The following is a 7939-nucleotide window of genomic DNA, read 5'->3' on the forward strand; positions in this document are numbered from 1 at the left end:
CTGTAGTCAAAAAGCAGGAGAAATCCTATCCGGCCAATTGCTGCTCCATGTATTCTTGATAGACAGTAAATTGATGGAAGGGTCATCAACAATGCTATGAAATTGATGCCCAGTCTGGGTTCTGCCAGAGCCAGTCATCATCTGACCTCATTACAGCCTTGGTCCAAGCATGAACAGAAGAAGTGAATTCCTGAGCTGAGGTGACAACAAAACAGCATCATTATCAAGAATTACTTCAAGGAGTGCTAGCAACCTGAAGTCAATATGACTTGGAGGAAAACTCTCCACTGAGCAAAAGTCGCACCTTGTCAGAAGAACTTCCTTGACAGCTCAATCGTCATAGTCACTGGACATTTCTGTAGGAGCTCCTCAGATTAAATATCTTCCTAATCAACTTGCTATGTACCCGTGGGATTGAACCCAAGCTTCTCAGCTCAGAGATGGAGACACTATCACTGCACCATTGGAGCCTTAGCTACTCAGTGTCGTGTCCCAACCCCAACCATATTCAACTGCTTCATCAATGATCTTCCTTCCATTATAAGGTCAAACATGTGGATCTTTGCTGATGGTTGCACACTGAAAGGTACCATCTGTAATTCTTCAGATAATTAAGCTATCCATGTCATGATATGGTAAGATCTGGACAACATCTAGGTTTAGACTAATGATTGTCAAGTAACATTCATGCCACACAACTGCCAGATGATAAACATCTCCAACAAGAGAGACTCTAACTATTGTGCCTTGTCATTCAATAGCATTACCATTGCTGAAACCCTTATCAACAATATACTGGAAACTATCATTGACCGAAAACTGATCTGGACTAGCCATATAAATATTGCGGCTGTAAGAGCAGGTCAGGGGCTAGGAATTCTGACAGAAGTAACCCTCCAAAATCTGTCCACCATTTACAATGTGGATAGTGTGAGGTTATGCACCTTCATAGGACGAATGGAGGTATAGACTATTTTTTAAATGGGGAAAGGCTTCAGATATCTAAAGCACAAAGGGACTTGGAAGAATAGTTCAGTATTATTTTAAGTTTAACATGAAGGTTCTGTTGGCAGTTAGGAAGGCAAATGCATTATTAGCATTCGTTTGAAGATGGCTACAATACAAGAGCAGAGATATACGGCTGAGGCTGTTTAAGGCTCTGGTCAGATCAGATCACATTTAGAATATTCCAAACTGTTTTCAGCCCTGTATCTAAGAAAGGATGTGCTAGCCTTGGAGGAGGTCCAGAGGAGATTTGCAAGAATAGTCCAAGTGATGTAGGGTTTGTGATTTGTGGAATGATTGAGTACTCCAGTCTGTACTTGATGGAGTTTAGAAGAATGAGGAGGGATTTCATTGAAACTTACAGAATACTGAGAGGTCTCGATGGAGTGGATGTGGTGAAAGTTTTCCATTAGTAGGAGAGACCAGGACCCAAGGCGCAGCCTCAGAATGAAGGGATGACCCTTTAGAGCGGAAATGAGGAAGATTCTTTTCAGTCAGCCGGTGGTGATTCTGTGACATTCATTGGTGCAGAAGGTTGTGGAGGCCAAATAATTGATTGTGTATTAAACAGAGATAGATAGGTTCCTGATTAGTAAGGGGATCAAAGGGGGAGAAGGCGAGAGAATGGGGTTGAGAAACAAATCAGCAATGATCAAATGGCGGAGAAGATTTGATGGGCTGAATAAGCTGTTTCTCCTCCTATATCTTATGGTCAAATGAATAATTAAAAAGAAAAATTCCAAACCGGTAACTCAAAATGCTGCTACTGTTTAAAACACAAGATAAAGCATAGGGTATGAGTCAAGGCCAATCTAACATCTATGTAATCTAAAGTCTACACTGACACATAGCTGGTGATGGCCCAGTGGTGTTCCCTCTGGATTGTTAACCCAACGATCCAGATAATGTACTTGGGGCCTGGGTTCGAATCCCACCACGACATCTGGTGGAATTTGAATTCAATGAATGTCTGAAATTAATCATCTAATGATGACCATGAATCCATTGCCAATTGTTGGGGAAAAACCCATCTGGTTCACTAATGTCCTTCAAGGAAGGAATCTGCCATCCTTACCTGGTCTGGCCTATGTGTGATTGCAGACTTATGGCAATGTGATTGGCTCTTGACTGCTCGAAGGGCAACAAATGCTGGCCTAGCCAGTAACACCCACATCCTATGAATGAATAAAGGGGGGAAAATGTCAGCATTGGTTACCATGCAATGTGGGGAAACCTGCCTGATTCTTTCTTTCTCCAACTGCAGAACATCTAACAAGAAATGTGAACAATTATCAGTCTGAGGTATCCATTTTACTCTGAGAGTTAAATTACAATGCAAGGCAGCTGAATTAAAATATATACAGTTGATGTGAGATGATTGTTGGAAGCACTCTTGGGTTAAGTCTATAAATGTTAATTCAACTCCCTCAAATTGTCGGCTTAATGACACCTCCCAGCTAGCTGTTCCATTGATGGCTGCAGCACACACCATTAAGCAACAAATTAACAGAACAGAAAAGAACCAAAGGGTATTCATTATAATTCACTGTACTAAGCAGCATTAAGTGGTTAGACACTGGATTGCATCTGCAATTTCCCACTGGATAAGAGTCCAAACTCTTGTGTCATCAAAAGAAAGATGAGAAGCAGGTGTATTCCTGCAGGGAAAGAGGGAAAAATGTTGACTCACCCACAATTCCAAGTAACACGGCAGACAGCAGCATCCATAGGGCTTATGAGCATGTGGTTTGCCCATTTCCTTCTACACTGAAACATTTCCATGGGATTTCTATTGAAAAAAACAAAGGGAACAGAATTCCTTGCAACAGAATTTCGATGCTGACATTGAGGCCAAGGAAACCTCTCTAACTGATGTCTGTCAGATTTCATTTTCTAATCAACAGTGGGGTGACCTAATAGAGGTTTATAAAATCATGAGAGGCATGGATAGGGTAAATACTCAAGGTCTTTTCCCTGGGGTGAGGGAGTCCAGAACTAGAGGGCATAGGTTTAGGGCGAGAGGGGAAAGATATAAAAAGGACCTAAGGGGCAATGTTTACAAGCAGAGGGTGGTACATGTATGGAATGAGCTGCCAGAGGAAGTGGTGGAGGATATTACAATTACAACATTTAAAAGGCATCTGGATGGGTATATGAACAGGACGGGTTGAGAGGGATATGGGCCAAATGCTGTCACGTGGGACTAGATTAGGTTAGGATATCTGGTCAGCATGCTCTCTGGCAAAAATATGATATATAGATTAGATTACATTACAGTGTGGAAACAGGCCCTTCGGCCCAACAAGTCCACACCGACCTGCCGAAGCGCAACCCACCCATACCCCTACGTTTACCCCTTACCTAACCCTATGGGCAATTTAGCATGGCCAATTCACCTAACCTGCACATCTTTGGACTGTGGGAGGAAACTGGAGCACCCGGAGGAAACCCACGCAGACACGGGGAGAACGTGCAAACTCCACACAGTCAGTCACCCGAGGCAGGAATTGAACCCGGGTCTCCGGGGCTGTGAGGCAGCAGTGCTAACCACTGTGCCACTGTGCTGCCCCTAAGAGAGTTCCACAGACTAATAACTCTTAGACAAAAAATTCTCAGCCCTGTCATAAATGAAAGCCCATTACTTTTTAAAATAAATGTCCCTTAGTAGAGCTGAAGTGTCCCTATTTCTGAGCTAGGAGACCCTGATTCAAGTACCACCTGCTCCAGAGGTGTGTAATAACAGCTCTGAAGAGGTTAATTAGAAAATATCAATGCTATCCCCTCTGTAGACCTTGTGGTGCAGTGATTGTGCCCTTACATCTGAATTAAAATCCCATCTGCCAGATATTTATCAAAGCACATATGAACAGATTGATTAAAGATATCAGTTCTATTCCCTTTGCCAATATTCAAACTGCTTTCTAATCACTCACTGCATACACAAGTTTTTTGAGTTATGTATCAGGATATCCACATCCCTCTGTAACTCAGAGTTCGACAACATCTTTCCAATTAAGTAATGGAATGTTTTTCTGTTCCTCCTGCCAAAGTGGACAAGGTCACATTTTCTCCATGATATTCATCTGCCAATTTTTTGCCCACTCCCATAAACTACCTACATCCCTTTGTTAACTTTAGTCTTCTTGGCAGGTTATTCTCCTGCCCATCTTTGAATTAACAGCAAATTTACCTGCCATCAGGGGCAAAAATCAGGGGAAATGTCATTGACCCAGTGTTGTTCCCAGCTCTGAACCAAAGTCCAATGTGCCCTGTTGCCAGCCTGGGAACAGTGTGCCCCTCCCCCATTCAAGCACAACAACCATCACAACTCCACTCTCCCCATCCCCCACCAACCACACCCCCACATTGGTTATTGGGCCCTAAAATTCCCAAAATCATATGCCATGGCTTTTGCTCACTTCATCCAAGTCAAACAGGCCATAAATATTTGGTTTCCTGGTGCTTATCCCTGAGGGTCACCATAAGTTAGAGCTTCTCAGTTTCTGTTTTCTGTTAGCTAATCAATCCTCTACTCATGTGAATGTGTTACCTAAAACACAAGCTCCTACTTTATTTGTAAAACCAGATGTTGCTTTGTGAGGAGGGAGGGAAATCTTCCACATGGAAGATGCATCTTTCTAATCTCCACCCAACTTTCTGGCAGCTGGATCAACTGAACTGCATTGTTGGACTACTCGAATGAGACCAGGTTAAAAAGGTAGAACAGAAAGACTGGGACAATAAATAAAAGAAGAAAATACCTTTAACAATAAGCTGTAACCTCGAAAATAAATCCATCTCCAAATGGATAAGGTGTATAGACTTTGTCGCGTGTGGTTCCTCCCATGCTGTCTTCTCCCAGCTCAGAGTTCTTGTGTATACACAAGGCTGTGGTAGATAAATTCTCGATCAGTTGGGTAATCAAGGACTATGGGGCAAATGCAGGATAGTAGATATGAGGACTGATAGATCAGCCATGGTGGAGTAGGCTTGAGGGGCTGAATGGTCCACTCCTGTTCCTATTGCTATGGTCTTCATGGTCTTAAAATCTAATCCCAGCCATGGTTTTGCAGTCAGATGGCCAGCATCTTTTCACAGAGAAAACTAGACATCCCATTCATTAACTTTCACACCACATCCTCCATCCTCTTGTCAACTTTGGCAAGCCACACACAGAACACCAGTGGCAGATGAAACCACTCACGCCCTCTGGCACCTCAGCAAATGCAATAAAGACAAGTGATTTTCCCAAGTAAAAGAGAGATTTGCAACTTGATGTAGCTGAATTGTAGCTGAGGACATGATTCCTGTCTTGAACTGTACTTATTGTGCTCCTTAAAATCTTAACTCGAGCCTCTCCCTTCCTCACCTACACTTAGAGCAGCTGGTCTTACTGCAAGTTAATCCTGCTTACACTGGACTTTTAAGAATCTACACTGAGAATGGAGAGAATTTGCAGCTGTGTTTGTCCATCTTGGAAGGGAAAACATTAAGTGACAGTGGAATTAATTTCTTCGAACTGCAACTATTTAAATGCTCACAAAGATTGATGTGCAGCAGAACTAATTGTTTTTTTTTAAGTAAGAGTAATTTGTAGTCATCTAAAATCCCTCAAAGGATTCCTTTGTTCACAGTTCTGTAGTGACCTGGATATACCTGTCTCCCAGATGCTCCCTTTACAACCCCAACCAGTCCATGTCTTCCACGTGCAATGTTTTTCCAAATACTCAATATGGTCTTTTACATAACACCCACACACATGACCTCCCTGCTCTCCACAGCTGTAGCCTCATGTTTGTAGATATAGGGTTTAATGAATATGTAGATGAGCTTCAGCTGGGAGCTATGATTTAACTCTAACCTCAGTTGTCACATGGTAATACTCTGCTAGGTGGTTGGAGCCTGTACAGCTCAGAGCACACCATTCCGTGGTCTGTGATCTGTTAACAAAAATTGTTTAAAAAGTAATCTAGAAGTCTGGCCTTGAACCCCAATGAGAAACATTGTACCAGTGTCAGAGGTACCAGATGAAGGTAGACAGTGTTTCTCTAGAGGAATAAAGAAAACCACAGGCAAAACCGAACAATTATGAAGCAACATTGAGGAATCATGGGACAACAATCCTTAGCAGACTCCTCTACACACTGACGTGAAGACTTAGCCAAAGTGAAGCAAAACAGTTGAAAACTTTCCCAATGTGAGTTAAAGTGAGGCATACTCTTGTAATGGACCAGACCAAACCCCCTCAAAATATATTAAGAAGATAGCCTAGACCCTAATGTTTTCTTTGTTTAAAGGTGAGTGTAAAGTGTTCAGTTCCGGTGCAATTCGATTGAGCAAATTACCAGTCTTGAAGCAAAACACACTTTATTCATAACCCCCTCCCATTTATCTCTCCACCCCGGATGCTCTCTGCCTTCATTCCTTTTGCCTGAAACTTCGATTTTTATGCTCCTTGGATGCTGCCTGACCTGCTGTGTTTTTCTAGTACCACTCTAATCTAGACTCTGATTTCCAGCATCTGCAGTCCTCACTTTTGCCACACTTTATTCATACACTCTAATTAAAATACTGACAAAATAGAAAGATAAGAATTGGCTTAACTGTAACTCTAATAAAATGCTTAACAAAAGAATTTATATATTAACTACCACTAATTAAATGTTCCAAAATTGTAACATCCCGCAAACACATCCTTGGCAAAGGCAAATTCAGTAAAATACGTTATCTCACATGCAATTCTAGCAGCAGCAAGAGAATGCCAGCTTTTAGCTGTGACAGAGAGTGGAATAAGAGCTTCCACATCCAGCTTCAAGATCCCAGCAACGGCCACTGAAGGTTAAAACCTAAAAACAATCTCGGTTATGTGGGAGTTTGGCCCCACCCATTCAGGCTGCTTCTATTATTCCAATGTTAAAAAAAGAACCAAAGCCTCACAAGTTGTTTGCATTATTGGTTTTGGGCAGACTGCGCTCTCTACTGCTGTCTCAATTTTTCTTCATTAAAAAAAGGCCAAAATACCTGTTCTTACCATAGTATCATCACACTCTAAAATTAGCAGAATGTCCATGGCAACATGCAATCCATGCCATTTCCAAAGCCCTTTGATACCACTGAAAGAGTGTTACAGGCATGTAGATGGGAGTTATGATTAGATTAGATTCCCTACAGTGTGGAAACAGGCCCTTTGGCCCAACCAGTCCACATCGACCCTCCAAAGAGTAACCCACCCAGACCCATTTCTCTCTGACTAATGCACCTAACACTATGGGCAATTTAGTATGGCCAATTCACCTGAGGACATACATCCATAATTATAGAGCAGTGTCTCTCCTCCATTTCCTTTTGCACTTTCTGAGACACAATGAGCCCTGATTTGAAGAAATTCTTTTAAGGAAAGGTGTTGATGAGATTGCGTCACATTTCAGTCAATTCTACCTGCGTCCAATGCTTATTTTAGTTCTGAGGCGCTCGTTAATAATTAAGCCTTGTCCAAACAGAGGTCTCAACAGTTAATGGTCGCAGTACACTCCAATGGGGAATTTTATAAGGTAGTCAATTCATGTGATATTGTGGCTTTGAAGGATAAGTTATTTAAATTCTTAGTGGTACACTCCCTGATTTATTGCACTTTGAACAGGGGCTAGCATTTGAAAAGGCAATCTGCCTTCCAAGGCAGGCCAGATGCAATGTACACTGACCAAGAACAATGCAATGGAAATCCAAGGCCTGGTCTCAAACTGCAAATTGGTTAAGCTCAACAATGTCTACCATGCCTTCCTCGAAGAGAGCAAAAAATAATGAAAGGTGGAACTACATTTTGAAAGTGTGGAATTGAGTTGCAAGACAACATCCTAAGAGACAAAATTCTCCAGCAGCAGAAACCCGAAACCTTAACTGTGGAAGATTTGGACATCTTCAACAATTTTTAAAA

General features: G+C 42.0%; 1 long non-coding RNA gene across 1 annotated transcript; it reads right to left on the reverse strand.

Annotated features, from left to right (window-relative positions):
- Positions 1-2091: 2091 nt before the first annotated feature.
- On the reverse strand, positions 2092-5317 carry LOC140466651 (uncharacterized). The gene is made up of 3 exons (XR_011955244.1): positions 4767-5317; positions 2696-2794; positions 2092-2180 (listed from the first exon to the last, which is right to left on the reverse strand). It is a non-coding gene; the product is annotated as an uncharacterized lncRNA (long non-coding RNA).
- Positions 5318-7939: the final 2622 nt, after the last annotated feature.

Source organism: Chiloscyllium punctatum, chromosome 44, assembly GCF_047496795.1.
Source record: "Chiloscyllium punctatum isolate Juve2018m chromosome 44, sChiPun1.3, whole genome shotgun sequence".
NCBI lineage: Eukaryota > Metazoa > Chordata > Chondrichthyes > Orectolobiformes > Hemiscylliidae > Chiloscyllium > Chiloscyllium punctatum.